We start from the raw sequence: 13,222 nt of genomic DNA on the forward strand, positions 1-13,222 counted from the left end.
GACAATTTAATTTTAGTCTACTTCCAACATTCATACTTGAATTTAAATATAATAATATATAAATTTAAAATCCAAATGTCGTGTCTGTTCACGTACGAATGTTTATGAACCGAGTTGAGCAAAATTATGTTTAATGTGCAAACTATAATGGAGATCAAACAGTTTTTCTCATGCGACATAGAATTTTTCCTCAATATATGTGCCTCCGAATACATATGTGAATGCAAATATAAATGTGTGTAAATGTTCATAACTTCACATTGCAATTAATTGCATCGACTAACAAGTAACACTACTCGAGTGCAATACGCCAATCTTCTTGAAACTTTGTACAATGTACAATGTACAATTTCATTGTACGTAGTACAATGAAAAGTATTAAACAAGTGTTTTTTTATTTTGGCTAACAAGGTGTTTTAAGATTAGAAAACGCATTCGAAAATTTAACATCCTATAGTAGTCCTAAGAGTGAGTCTCAGATGCGCACAGTGTAAAACGGACATCACCAATCAAACTGTATAAATTTATCCTAACTTTAACTAAAGTAGTAGTCTGATTGGTGGTGTCCATTTTACTCTGTGCGCATCTAGGGCGCTCCTTAGCACAACAATGATAACTAACGCTACTCCTGAGCGTTGTTCTCTTGCAACTTTTACCACATTACTTTATTTAATTTTATTGTTTGAATGTTTTTGAGATCGCTACGATTTTGGTATTAATTTTACGAGATTCAAAATTACAGATTTAAAATAGTAAACCAAAGTCGCAGAAGTTTCAAAAATTTTATTCAAAATCGGTTTCAAAGTTTTTTAGACTCATAATTGCGGTTTTGGCATAAGTTATACCAATCTAGGCGTGGCGGATAAAAAATGGTAAATTCAAAACTTCTTCGAAACTGATTTTGAATACAATTTTTGAAACTTCTGCGACTTCGATCTGTTATTTTAAATCTGTTATTCTAAATTCTCGTAAAACTAATATCAAAATCGTAATTAGCGATCTCAAAAACAATAAATTATAATAAAGTAATGTATTAAAAACTGTAAGAAAACGCACGACGCTTAGGAGTAGTATTAGTTGTCATTGTGCTATGGAGTGTTAAATTTTTGAATGCGTTTTCTTATCTTAAAACGCCTTGTTAGCCAAAATAAAAAAACACGTGTCTAATATTTTTCAATGTACTACGTGTGTATAAAGTTTTAAGAAAATCGGCGTGTTGCATTTGGGTAGTGTTACTTATAAGTAAAGCCGTTACATCATGGATCCGGTAAATATTGTCTACAATACACAAAATTTTAATAATTTTGTATACACAAGCAATTTGAGTTTTATCGGCGAAAGTCATTAAAAAGTCAAAATATAGTCATATAAAAGTCATATTATTATTCAATAAAAAGTTTATGACATCATTTTAATTTTTTAGAAATGACTACATTTTGATGTTATCTTGACTTTTAAATGACTTTTTTTTCAACTTGGGTACATGTTTACAAGAGAGCAATACTTGTGACAATACACTATTTAACACTTAATTACATTATCAGCTACGAGTTGAAAAGAAGCTTCTTGTTATTGCAGACATCTATAAACATTTTGCACACAGGTGAACAAATGCATGTCATTTGTTTATTATTATTATTGTTATGATTATTATAAATTCTTTATTTTGCTTACGCGGACAACATAATATTGTTAATAAAGGAGAAAGAGGAAATACGGAGCATGATAGAAAAATTGGCGGATTATCTGGATGATAAGAAACTAAAATTAAATGTGAACAAGACCAACGTAATGAGTTTTAGAAGGGAGGGAGAAGAAGATTGAAGAAGGTTGATTGGAGATGGAGAGAGAAGAAGATGGAAACAGTAAGAGAATTCACATACTTAGGGTATGTACTAGAGGAATGGAGGACAATAGGCGCATGTAAGAGAGAGAATCAGAAGGAGAGTAGCAGAAATGGAGCAAATATGAGAGATAGGGAATAGGAAATTTGGGGAAGATTGTGACTTTTCGATAGGCTAGTATGGACGGTGGCGTGTTATGGGGTGGAAATTTGAGGGTAGAAGGAGAGGAAAAAGATTGAGGGAATAGAAGAAAGGTATCTAAGGTGGCTTTTAGGAGTAAAAAGGACACCGGGATATTTAGTAAGAGAGGAGCTACAGAGGGACAAGCTGGAGGGAAGAGCGGGAAGAAAGGCGTGGAGCTTTGAGGAGAGACTGAAGAAAGGAAGAGAAAGTGTCCTAACAAGGAAGTGTCTGGATGAAATGAAAAAAAAACGGAGTAAAGGAAGGATAAAAGCGGGTTGGGGGGAAGAGAGAAAAGAATTTTTCAGAATAGAGGTTTAGGAGTAGAAAAAATGGAAAAAAGAAGAAAGAAGGAAAATGGCTGGTTTAGGGAATGGGAAAGGGAAGAAAAAGAGAAGTAGAGAAGAGATAGATGGGAGAAGATAAAGGATTCAAGGTATAATAGATGGTACAAAGAAATAAAAGGGGTGAAAATTCCAGGATATTTAAAAAAAGGTTGAGGGAAAGTAGATGGCGGAGAGTAGCGAGATTTAGATTGAAGAATGAGATGAAAGAGAGTAGATACTGGGAAAAGAGAGAGGAAGAGGATAAGATGTGCAGACTATGTGGAAGAGAGATAAAGATGTATGGGAGAGGTGTAAAAATTGAGGAGTAGAAGGAAGAAGGAATTGGCAGGAAAAGGTAGAAAAGGTATTGGGAAAGAAAAGGGAGGAAGAATGGTAGATGAGGCTGATGGAAAAGAAAAGGCGGGAGAAGGGATGGAAAAGGGGGAGAAAAAGTGAGGAAGAATAAATGAAATGGAGAAAGTGAAAATACGCCTTGATGTAAAAGAAGAAATGTAAGATAGATATAAGGTAATGATTAAGGATTATGTAAGAAGTTCTAACACTGACAGGAATCAAGAATTAAACTACTACTACTACTACTACTATTATAAATTCTTTAAAATTAAAAAACTGATCTATCTTAATATTAAGGTTGCAACCTTAATACACATATGTACGGCTTGTGTACATACATATGTCGTACATGTGTGTACTAAGGTTGCAGTCGGTAATTCATTTCCCATGGTAAAAAGTTGGAACAGCCATTACCGAGAGTTTAAAAGCTGTTTTTTCAACTCGGACTACCGAGTGAGTAATTGATCAATTAAAAACATTTTCGAACAGCACATATTAATTCGCAAATAGTAAGCCAATATTGTATTAAGACAATTGACCAATAGTAGCCCAATGAACTGTGCTATTATTGGACAAACAACTCCGCCCCCTCCCCTCACCCTCATCCCTACCTCCAGGACAAGAGGTACATAAGGACGGTTACAATCCAAGAGAGCTCAGTATCAGAACTCTTAGCCCTGATGATGCAAACTGCAACGTTTGCGAAACATCGACGCAACGCTGTACCAGGACGTGATCTTTTTTGTTAATTAAGTATTATTTATGCATGCAGTACTCATACATATTGCAACTTATATATAAAAATATTGATTAATTATACAGAAGAGCACGTAGGCGACATGATGCCTCACCGACGTTTTATTGTAGCATTACAAATTAAAAAATTACTTTGTAATAAGTAAATTTTGTTGTAATAAATATTTTTATATTAAACAATTTTATAATAATTGTTTTTCTAATAAATATTACTATTTTTTTTACTATTACATGTGTTTAGACTACAATTAATTTTTACTAAATTCACATCAACAAATATATTTTTTGAACAAAATCGAAAAAAAACTGGCCACGGATTTTTAAAATACAACTTTTCAGTTTTCTATTGATATCCGACTTAACTACTTTATCTTTTTTTTTAAAAAATACAGGCGTTTAAAAAAAATAACTTTTTTTGCAAAAATTTTTTATTGTTTCTTCATTTTTTCAAGTAACATTTTTTTTTACCTGTGATATTTTAACAATCACGGTCATAATTTTGAGATTTTTTCTTTTAATTAAAAAAATAAAGTTAAAATTTAAATACATTAAATACATTTGGAAATATATATCAACGAAATTTGCGGGTTAGTGTAACCCATGTATGTAGAAATTGAAAGAAAAATGGCAATGTGTAGGCAGAAGGTTAAACATAAATTTTTTATTTTTCTATACAAACAAAAAATTTTTATTTAATAAAGAAAAACGGCAAAAATTTATTCAAGTACCAAAAAAACACATAGTACAAATTGTATAAATAATACATCAAGAGACACGGTAGTGTCTCGCGCCAAGTAAACACGCAGCGAGACTAACCGTGTATTATACGCAAATACACAACTTGTGAATATATGAGATTATCACATCTGGATAACGACTAAACCGTTCGAGTTCTACTAAGCTCAATCGAAAGCTTGGATTTTATTTCTATGAGAAAAACTGTTCTTATTTTTTCTCTACACGTTCTACGAGCAGAGATATCGCGATATCAAAATCCAAAATGTCAAAATTTCCGGTAAGATACGTCGCCATTGCCCTAAAAAATTCTCCCTCTTACGTTTTTGGTGCTAAAGGCAATCGTCTATCTATTACGCTTATCTATGGCTTTGTTAATCCTACATATTAATTACCGTGAAGTACGTGTTCAGAAGCAATTATTTATGTGCGCCGTTTTTCCGCGACACTGTTTACCCAGGTAGCAAGGTGACGTCTAATTGACGGCATTTTTTGGTCATTTTATGACGAACCAGACGTCATAATGTCGAGATAAAATGACGTCTAAATGTCGTAAAACTGACGCACATTTGTCTCATCTTAACGACGTCATATATTGACGTCAAAAATACGTCATTATTTTCATATTATTGACGTCATTTTCAAGAAGCTAGTATCGTACATTTGACGGTATTTTATTGTTATTTTTATGACAAAACATAGGTTTTTAGATTACATTTAATAAAGACGACATTTTAACGTCATTTTTATGACTATCCCAGGTAGTAAAAGCCGTTATTTTGACGTTTTAGAAAATATTTCGGGTACATGTCCTATATATGCAGTACTTGCATTATGAAAATATCAAAATAACATAATTATAATGTAAAAAAAATCTACGTTGTTTCTCAACAAGCATCACGCGACCCACCACACCATAGTCACATTTGGAATTGCCTAACTTCCCCGCGGTCACCCATCCAACTCTGAACCGCCGTCGACGTTGCTTGACTTCGAAGATCGTACGCTACCTAGCCCTTTGTGATGATCCATGAACACTTGATGATCATGAATACATATTTGTTATAGATCAGTTCAATAGATGCGAGAAACTTGTAATTAACTAATATTTTTATAAATAAATATAAATTTACAGTTTTTTTCCTGATTTTTACATATGCAAAATAACATGTGGAATAACTTATAGAAATATGTTTTTGCTCTGTTCTTTTGATAAAGCTAAATTATACCTCAGACAAAACGCAATATTTATAAAATATTTATAAAATATTTATAATATTTATTTAAATATTTTATAAATATTTATCCAAATATTTTATAAATATTTTTGTGGTCTTATATTTGACAAATCATAAAGATTTATCATAAATATTATAAAAATATTTATGAAATATTTATAAAATTTACAAAATATTACTTATACAAATCTTTATCTTTTATTTACCATAAATATTATATAAAATATTTAATCTATATTTTAATATGTCGAATAAAGATTTTTTTCTTCGTATATATAAAATATGTGTAAAATATTTATATAATATTTTGAAAAAATAAATATTAATAAATATTAATAAATATTTATCATAAATATTATGTGCTGCCTGGAATGATTCTAAAATATTGATAATATTAATATTATATTAATTTAATAATGTTGTTTATTAACCAATCTTTAAATAATGATAGTTATAGGTAGCAAGGTGTCGTCCACTAGACCTCAATAATTTGTCATTTGAGGTCAAATCGTCAATTATTACAAAGAATTATAGTTAACGTCAGTAATTAGTCACTAATAAAATCTTATTAATATGTCGTAAAATGATCAATTAACTGACGTTATTAATTAGTCAAGAATATGACGTCGGAAATACGTTGTAGGATGGATAAATGACTGACGTAATTAATAGGTCAAAAAATGACGTTACTATTACGTCTTAATTTGGTAACATGACGTCTGCGACCTTAAATGACGAATTATTGACGTCGTATTAACGTCACCTTGCTACCTGGGTAGTTTTCTCACTATCAAACATTAAGAAGATTGTTCCCTGTAAACGGCCAAAAAAATAGGCAACTTTTTAGAAATTTTAAAAAATAAAAGTATTACGCCAAATGTTTTGAAACTATACAGTATTATCATTCGACATTTATAATGAATACAAAACTTTTGTTCCGTAATAATCGATATGTATACTAATACATATTGTAGAAACCGTTTTTCATTCGTTCAAAACGGTGTGCTGTTTAACGTTCTTCGAAGTGGTCTGAAACAAATAAACAAAAAATTTTTTTATCTACATGACCATAGCTTTTAGATGAATATAAGAGTTTTACAAAAAAAATTAATTTTACGTCTTTTTTTAAACAAATAAGGCGAAATTTTTTAGCAAAAATTTAAAAAATCTTTTTGTGCCGCTATTTTGTTAATATTCATTTTTTAAATGTTCTTTACATTCATTTAGAAACTATGGTCATATAGATAAAAAGAATGTTTGTTTATTTGTTTCAGATCTCTTTGAGAGACGGTAAGCGACACAACGTTTTGAACAAATAAAACCATTTGATGTAAAACTTTTCTTTTAAAAAATTTCTTAAAATTGCCTATTTTGGCCGTTTACAGGGAACGACCTCCTTAATTACCCCAAAAATTAAAGTAAATCCCAGATGCGCACAGTAATAAACGGACACAGTAACATACGGACATAGATCAAACGATTCTAGTAACAAACGGACATAATGCGAAACGGACACGGTAACAAACAGGCACAGTATGAAACGGACACAGTCGCAAATCCATGTGGTACAGAGAATGCTTTGCACACTTACACACACACACACACACACACACACACACACACACACACACACACACACACACACACACACACACGAGAGTGCAAGGGGGGCTTCGCTCCCCCTCCCGCACCCACCCCATCAGTAGGGGTACCCTGAAAAGTTGCAACCCTTGTGGTAAGTCTGTTTGTTACAGTGTCCGTTTGTTACTGTGTCCGTTTCACTCGGCCTGCTGTGTCCGTTTATTACTGTGCACATTTAGGACGCTCCCAAAAATTACTTTTTAAAAAAAATTTTTTTAAGCGATGTGTGTGTGTGTGTGTCGTACAGGGATATTAGATTCAAAAACCATTGTTTCGAGAAAAAATTGTAAGAGGCACTTTTATTGCAGATTCTTATTCGGAAGAATCATACGAGCATATTAAACAAAAATGCAACTCGGAAAAAGTTAGGAATTAATGTGTAAACAATGAAAGAAAGTAAAAATTTTCGTTTTTTGCCAATAAAAAGAAATTCGTTATTATTAGCAAGACACAAAAAAATAAGCTTATAGGTATTTAAAAAATTTATTAAATGAGCCGTCGAAGGTTGCAATTGGTTTACTATTTAAAAAGAAAAAAATCAAAACAGCTAAAATTTGCCTTTTCTTTAATTGTTAATAACTAATAAATAAATGGTAATAAATTTTTATAATGGGCTTAAATAGCTACTTTCTAAAAGTCTTGAAAATTTTAGCCCGAAAAATTCATAACTCTTAGCGCACAGCTAATTATTTAAAAAGATGCTTTTTTTGCAACGTTATTTTATAGCGTGGAGCTATCATGCATGATTTTGCGAGGGTGCGTTTTACTCCTTAAGAGTTTTCCACATGCACTTGAAAGCTAAGTGAAATTTTTATATTAAATGCTTTAAAAAGGGCTTCAAACAGAAAGATTTAGTTTTTCTTATAAACAAATTAAACAGCTGCTTGTATTTCCATTATATTCAAAAACTAAATCATTCAATTACTGCTATTTTTCTGCATTAAAAAAAGTAATTTATTCTATGTTTATTACCGGATGTAATGCTTTGTTTTAAATCACTGTGACGTTTGTTAATAATATTAAAAACTGAAATTTTTATTTACAAAAGCAACTAGTGACAAATTCTGAAACAAACATTAAAATGTAAGTGTTTTTTAATACTTGATCGAGAGACCGAATGGCGCATGCGCATCATAGGTTCAGCTCGCGCGCGAGTCCGCGTTGCTATATCTGACGCAACAGGAAAGACTCGCTTCTTCTCAGCAACTAGTAGACGGAATGAGATAATTTTTTTATTAACAAAAATTTTTTTATTAACAAAATATAGATCGATATAGAAAATCTATGTATAAAATGTACAAAATGCAGTCGATTGTACTAACAATATCCCAATTATATACAATATGTTATACTATGTAAATGCGAAATTATTTTGTAAATTAGTAGACATTAAGATTATAATAAAATTACTTATTTTTTTATAATAAATAATTTGAAAAATATTTTTGTTATAGATATATAATCATAACTGTTTTTTAAAAAATAAAAAAAATTTTTGTTAATAAAAAATTTTTTAATAAGGAAATCATCTTATTCCGTCTATTAGTTGTTTAAAAAAAGCGATTTTTTTCCTGCCGCACTAGATATAACAGCGTGAATCCGCGCGCGTGCTGAACCCATGATGCGCGTGCTGAACTTATGATGTGCGTGCGCCATCCGGTCTCTCGGTCAAGCATTAAAAAATATTTACATTTTAATGTTTTTTTCAGCGGAATTTATCATCAGTTGCTCTCGTAAATAAAACATAAAAATTTTAGCTTTCCTCTACACCACAGTTAAATTTCAGCTCTTAATATTATTAACAAACGTCACCAGTGATTTAAAACAAAAAAGCATTATCTCCGGTCTTAATAAACATATAAATTTTTTTTAATGCAAAAAAATAGCAGTAATTGAATGACCAATTTAGTTTTTCAATATAATGAAAATACAAGCAGCTGTTTAATTTGTTTATGAGAAAAAATAAATCTTTCTGTTTGAAGCTCTTTTTAAACAATTTAATATAAAAATTCCACTTAGCTTTCAAGTGCATGTGGAAAACTCTTAAGGAGTAAAACGCACCCTCGCAAAATCATGCATGATAGCTCCACGCTATAAAATAACGTTTCAAAAAAAATATCTTTTTAAATAACAATTAGCTGTGCGCTAAGAGTTATGAATTTTTCGGGCTAAAATTTTTAAAACTTTTAGAAAGTAGTTATTTAAACCCATTACAAGAATTCACCACCACTTATTTATTAGTTATTAACAATTGAAGAAAAGAGAAATTTTAGCTGTTTTGATTTTTTTCTTCTTAAATAGTAAATCAATTGCAACCTTCGACGGCTTTTTTAATAAATATTTTAAATACCTATAAACTCATATTTTTTGTTTTTTGCTAACAATAACAACTTTCTTTTTATTGGCAAAAGACGAAAATGTTCACTTTCTTTCTTTGTTTACACAATAATTCCCAACTTTTTGCGAGTTACATTTTTGTTTAATGTTTGTATGATTCTTCCAAATAAGAATCTACAATAAAAGTGCCTTTTACAATTTTTTCTCGAAAATATCCCTGTACTGCATGCGTGCGCGCGTGTGTTTCTTTAACCTCTTTGTGCCTGGTGGAACGTATACGTCCGAAACATTCAGAAATTTATATCTTTCGTCAGAAAAAGGACCTATTGTTCTTTTTTCTGACGAAAGATATCAATTTTTGAATTTATATGACTGAAAATATCAAGAACTATTGAAGAAAAATATTACCAATTTGGTAGGTTTTATCCCTTCCATGTATATACTCCCTTAAATATTAATAAAGTTGGGATAAAAAAAGAGATATATATATCTTTCTGAAATCTGGTTCAATTAGACCAAACCTCATTTTTTAAGGGTTTTCGTGGTCGCAGATTACGAATCCGTAGTAAAAATTTCAATATTTAAAATGGCGGATTCAATATGGCAGACAAAAAATGGATTTGGTTTAATTGGAACAAAACTAATTTCTTGAAAGTTTCGAGGTTGCTAATTATGAATCCATAGTCGAAATTTCAAAATCGACAATGGCGAATATGTTAATGTTTCTTTAATTTTATTGAAATCACTTATTTCTTAGATCTTTACTTTTATTCGTATTTCGTGGAATTTAAAAAATTTTAGAATTAAAAAAAATTTTTTAATTTTAAAATTTTAGTTGCGGATTTGTAATCAACGACCCGAAAAACCTATAATAACATGTGAATCATACAAAAACAGTAGTCATAGAAAGTCAGGCACGAAAGAATTAAGATAAATGTCATTATGTTACATAAATCCAAATAATATAATAACAATTATTTAAAATAAACATATGTGTAAACGAACAAAAAAGCATACATTTTTATTTAGTAAATATTACTTATTTTAAGTATTTTATAAATTTATATATCAAACATTTGTAGCATGTAAATTGCAATAAGTAATATGTACAGAATTAAAATATACTTGTTCTTCAATTTTACATTTATGTTTATATTAAATATTACTTGTTTCAAGTAAATAAAGTATAACACTACTGCATGATATCTAAACAAAATTAGTACTTGGAACTTTTTTTACCTTTTTTCTTAATGTATAAGCATACCATCCTGATATATAAAAAAAATATTAAATTAATAATCAAAAAATAATATTTTATTTTTTTTTATAGAATGTCTAGGCATTTTATACGGTGCGGACCATATTCTCAAATCATACTGAAATACAAAGTACTTTACCATGTAGCTAAAAATTTTGTTGTTTTTTTTTTTATAAAACACTATTATACAATGTTATCTCCCCCCCCCGCTCCTCCTCCTCTCTCTTTCTCTCTCTAAACAATAACGCGCTCATTCCAGATGTTTTCATTTTAATGATATTGTTGTATGATATAATAGGATAAATAAAAAAACAAATAGGACAGTCAAGACTGTTTTTACATTGTTACGTACATGGAGTTATGTTATCATTTTTTTTAAATAAAGATGTAGGATAAAGGGCGTTGCCCTCCCTCTGCACACCGCCCACGTGTTATCTGTTCTATATGGATTTTTTACTTTTCACGCGAAACAACTAAAATGAACCAGTTAGAATCTTGTATAATGCGTAAGTATCTATACAAATTGTTTGCATTGTTGACAACTTGGCGGATCGCTTGTTGGCGTTTTATAAAATGACTAAAATTCTTAGCCACATTGTAGAATATTTCATAATTTGAACACATGGGCGCACTCTATAAAACAAAATTTTATAAAAAGACATTTCGCAATCTGTTTACATAGGTTATATATTTATAATATTACAAATGCTCTAAATTTTTCATAAGAGCATATAAAGAACAGATTACATGTTAGTTTCATCATTTTTGCATCGTGTAATTCCCCGACTTGGAATAAAGATTGTGCTTCTTGCTCGGATTTCCCAGAAAGAGATTTAGTCAATTCGTTGAAAGTATTAAACAGATAAGCTCTACTCCGAAGGCTTATGTCAACGTACAGTAACACTCCGCGAATGGAATTAAATGGTAAATTGAATTAAAAGTAAAAATTTCTGCTTCCACGGGAGAAAAGACCGCGTTAATTGAAATTGTAGGAGATCAGGAAAGTTAATAGACCGGTTGAAATTCAGTCGAAATGAGTAGAAGTTTGTAGTTCAGAATGTGTGAACTACTTTCTGATTTCATTCACTCGCCCGTTACTATACGTTTTCAGTGACGCCGACGTAGCGACGTGACTACTGACTGCCCTATAAATGCCACGGTGGAATAAGTGCTCGGATCTTGCATCGTTGTGACAAGACATTTTTACCTATACGCATACTCTGTATGTATATGTATGTATATGTGTAAGCCGCATGGCATACATAACGCTCTCGCGTAAATATTAGTTAATAAAATTTATTGAAATTTAATCAATTCTGTTTCTTTTCAAAGATAAAAATTGGTTCAGATAGGAAATTGGTTAAATAAAAGTATAAATCTTAATTAATTTATCATGCTAACAGCACGATATTAATCAGTTAATCTGTTTTCATAACAAATATTCATTAATAGACATTTTAATTAATATTAACAAATGTTTATCAAAATAATCTGTGAAGTTTCACTTACCGATATGTCGAGCTTTTTTGGCAACGTAAAGTTAACCAGCGGCAATATCACGAGTGAAAACCGTAAATTTATGAATGAACAGTAATACAGCTGGCCCGGTCGATAGAGCGACACCCCGCATGCCCTCGCGCGCCGACTCACCCTCTACGTAGTAATCAATATAGAGAAGGGGGTTAGGGGCGACGAAGGGTATGACGGGCGCGCCAAGTCCATTCAGTAGAAGTGGCAGGCCTTGCTATTGATTGCGTGGGCAGCTAAAAGGGACTCCCCCACTTTTGATCATTCAGCGGACCGCAGTAGCTTGTAGGGATGGCAGGGGTAAGATACCATGGGTGAGGTTCCTGAAGTGGGGGATGACGTACTATATATATGTGTATACTTGTATGTGTGTGCTCGTATGTACGAGAAACTGAGTGGAAGTGGCATAAATGGAAAACGCAGAAGGGGAAACAACATTTTCTATGAAAACCAGGGCTGGCCAGAAATTTTGGGCGTTATGATTTTCAAAGTGGAATCTGAAAAAAGAACAAATAAATATGCATAGACATTTTTTAATAAAATATTTTTTTTTGATCTTATAAGTTTGTACCGAGATAGCTTTTTTTTAGTCTGGAATAAATTCATATCTTCTGTACCTTAACATATGAAATATTTTCTATGCCAAATTTATTTTATTAATACGGAACAATATTGATTATTTCTTCTTCATAAAGGCTTCATGTCTAATATGTTTATATGTAATATTAATTGAATATATCAGTAGTCATATAATAATAATGAATATTTTCCATCCTGATATGTATAATGTGTAAATAATTATTTAGAAAACTATATTATTTTCCGACACTTTTAAATAAATGGAATTCTATTGCAATAAACAAAATTTCCTTTTAATTTATAAGAAAAATTGTAGATTAGAAGATTTGGCAACAAAAGCAATATTTATCATAATGTATAAAATGTTGCTTTAATGTTTAAATTATACCAGTCACAACTTGAGTTTTTGATAGTAATTGAAGTTAAGGATGTTTTTTTAATAATATT

At 30.7% G+C, this 13,222-nt stretch overlaps 1 protein-coding gene across 1 annotated transcript in view; it reads right to left on the reverse strand.

Annotated features, from left to right (window-relative positions):
- Nucleotides 1-12,237, reverse strand: part of LOC105839536 — a 206,014-nt gene extending 193,777 nt beyond the window's left edge. Inside the window, exon 1 of the mRNA XM_036286416.1 lies at nt 12,179-12,237. The gene's annotated coding sequence lies outside the window, so the exon portion shown is untranslated. The remainder of the gene's footprint in view (nt 1-12,178) is intronic.
- Between the last annotated feature and the right edge of the window lie 985 nt (nt 12,238-13,222).

Source organism: Monomorium pharaonis, chromosome 4 (assembly GCF_013373865.1).
Source record: "Monomorium pharaonis isolate MP-MQ-018 chromosome 4, ASM1337386v2, whole genome shotgun sequence".
NCBI classification, from domain to species: Eukaryota; Metazoa; Arthropoda; class Insecta; order Hymenoptera; family Formicidae; genus Monomorium; species Monomorium pharaonis.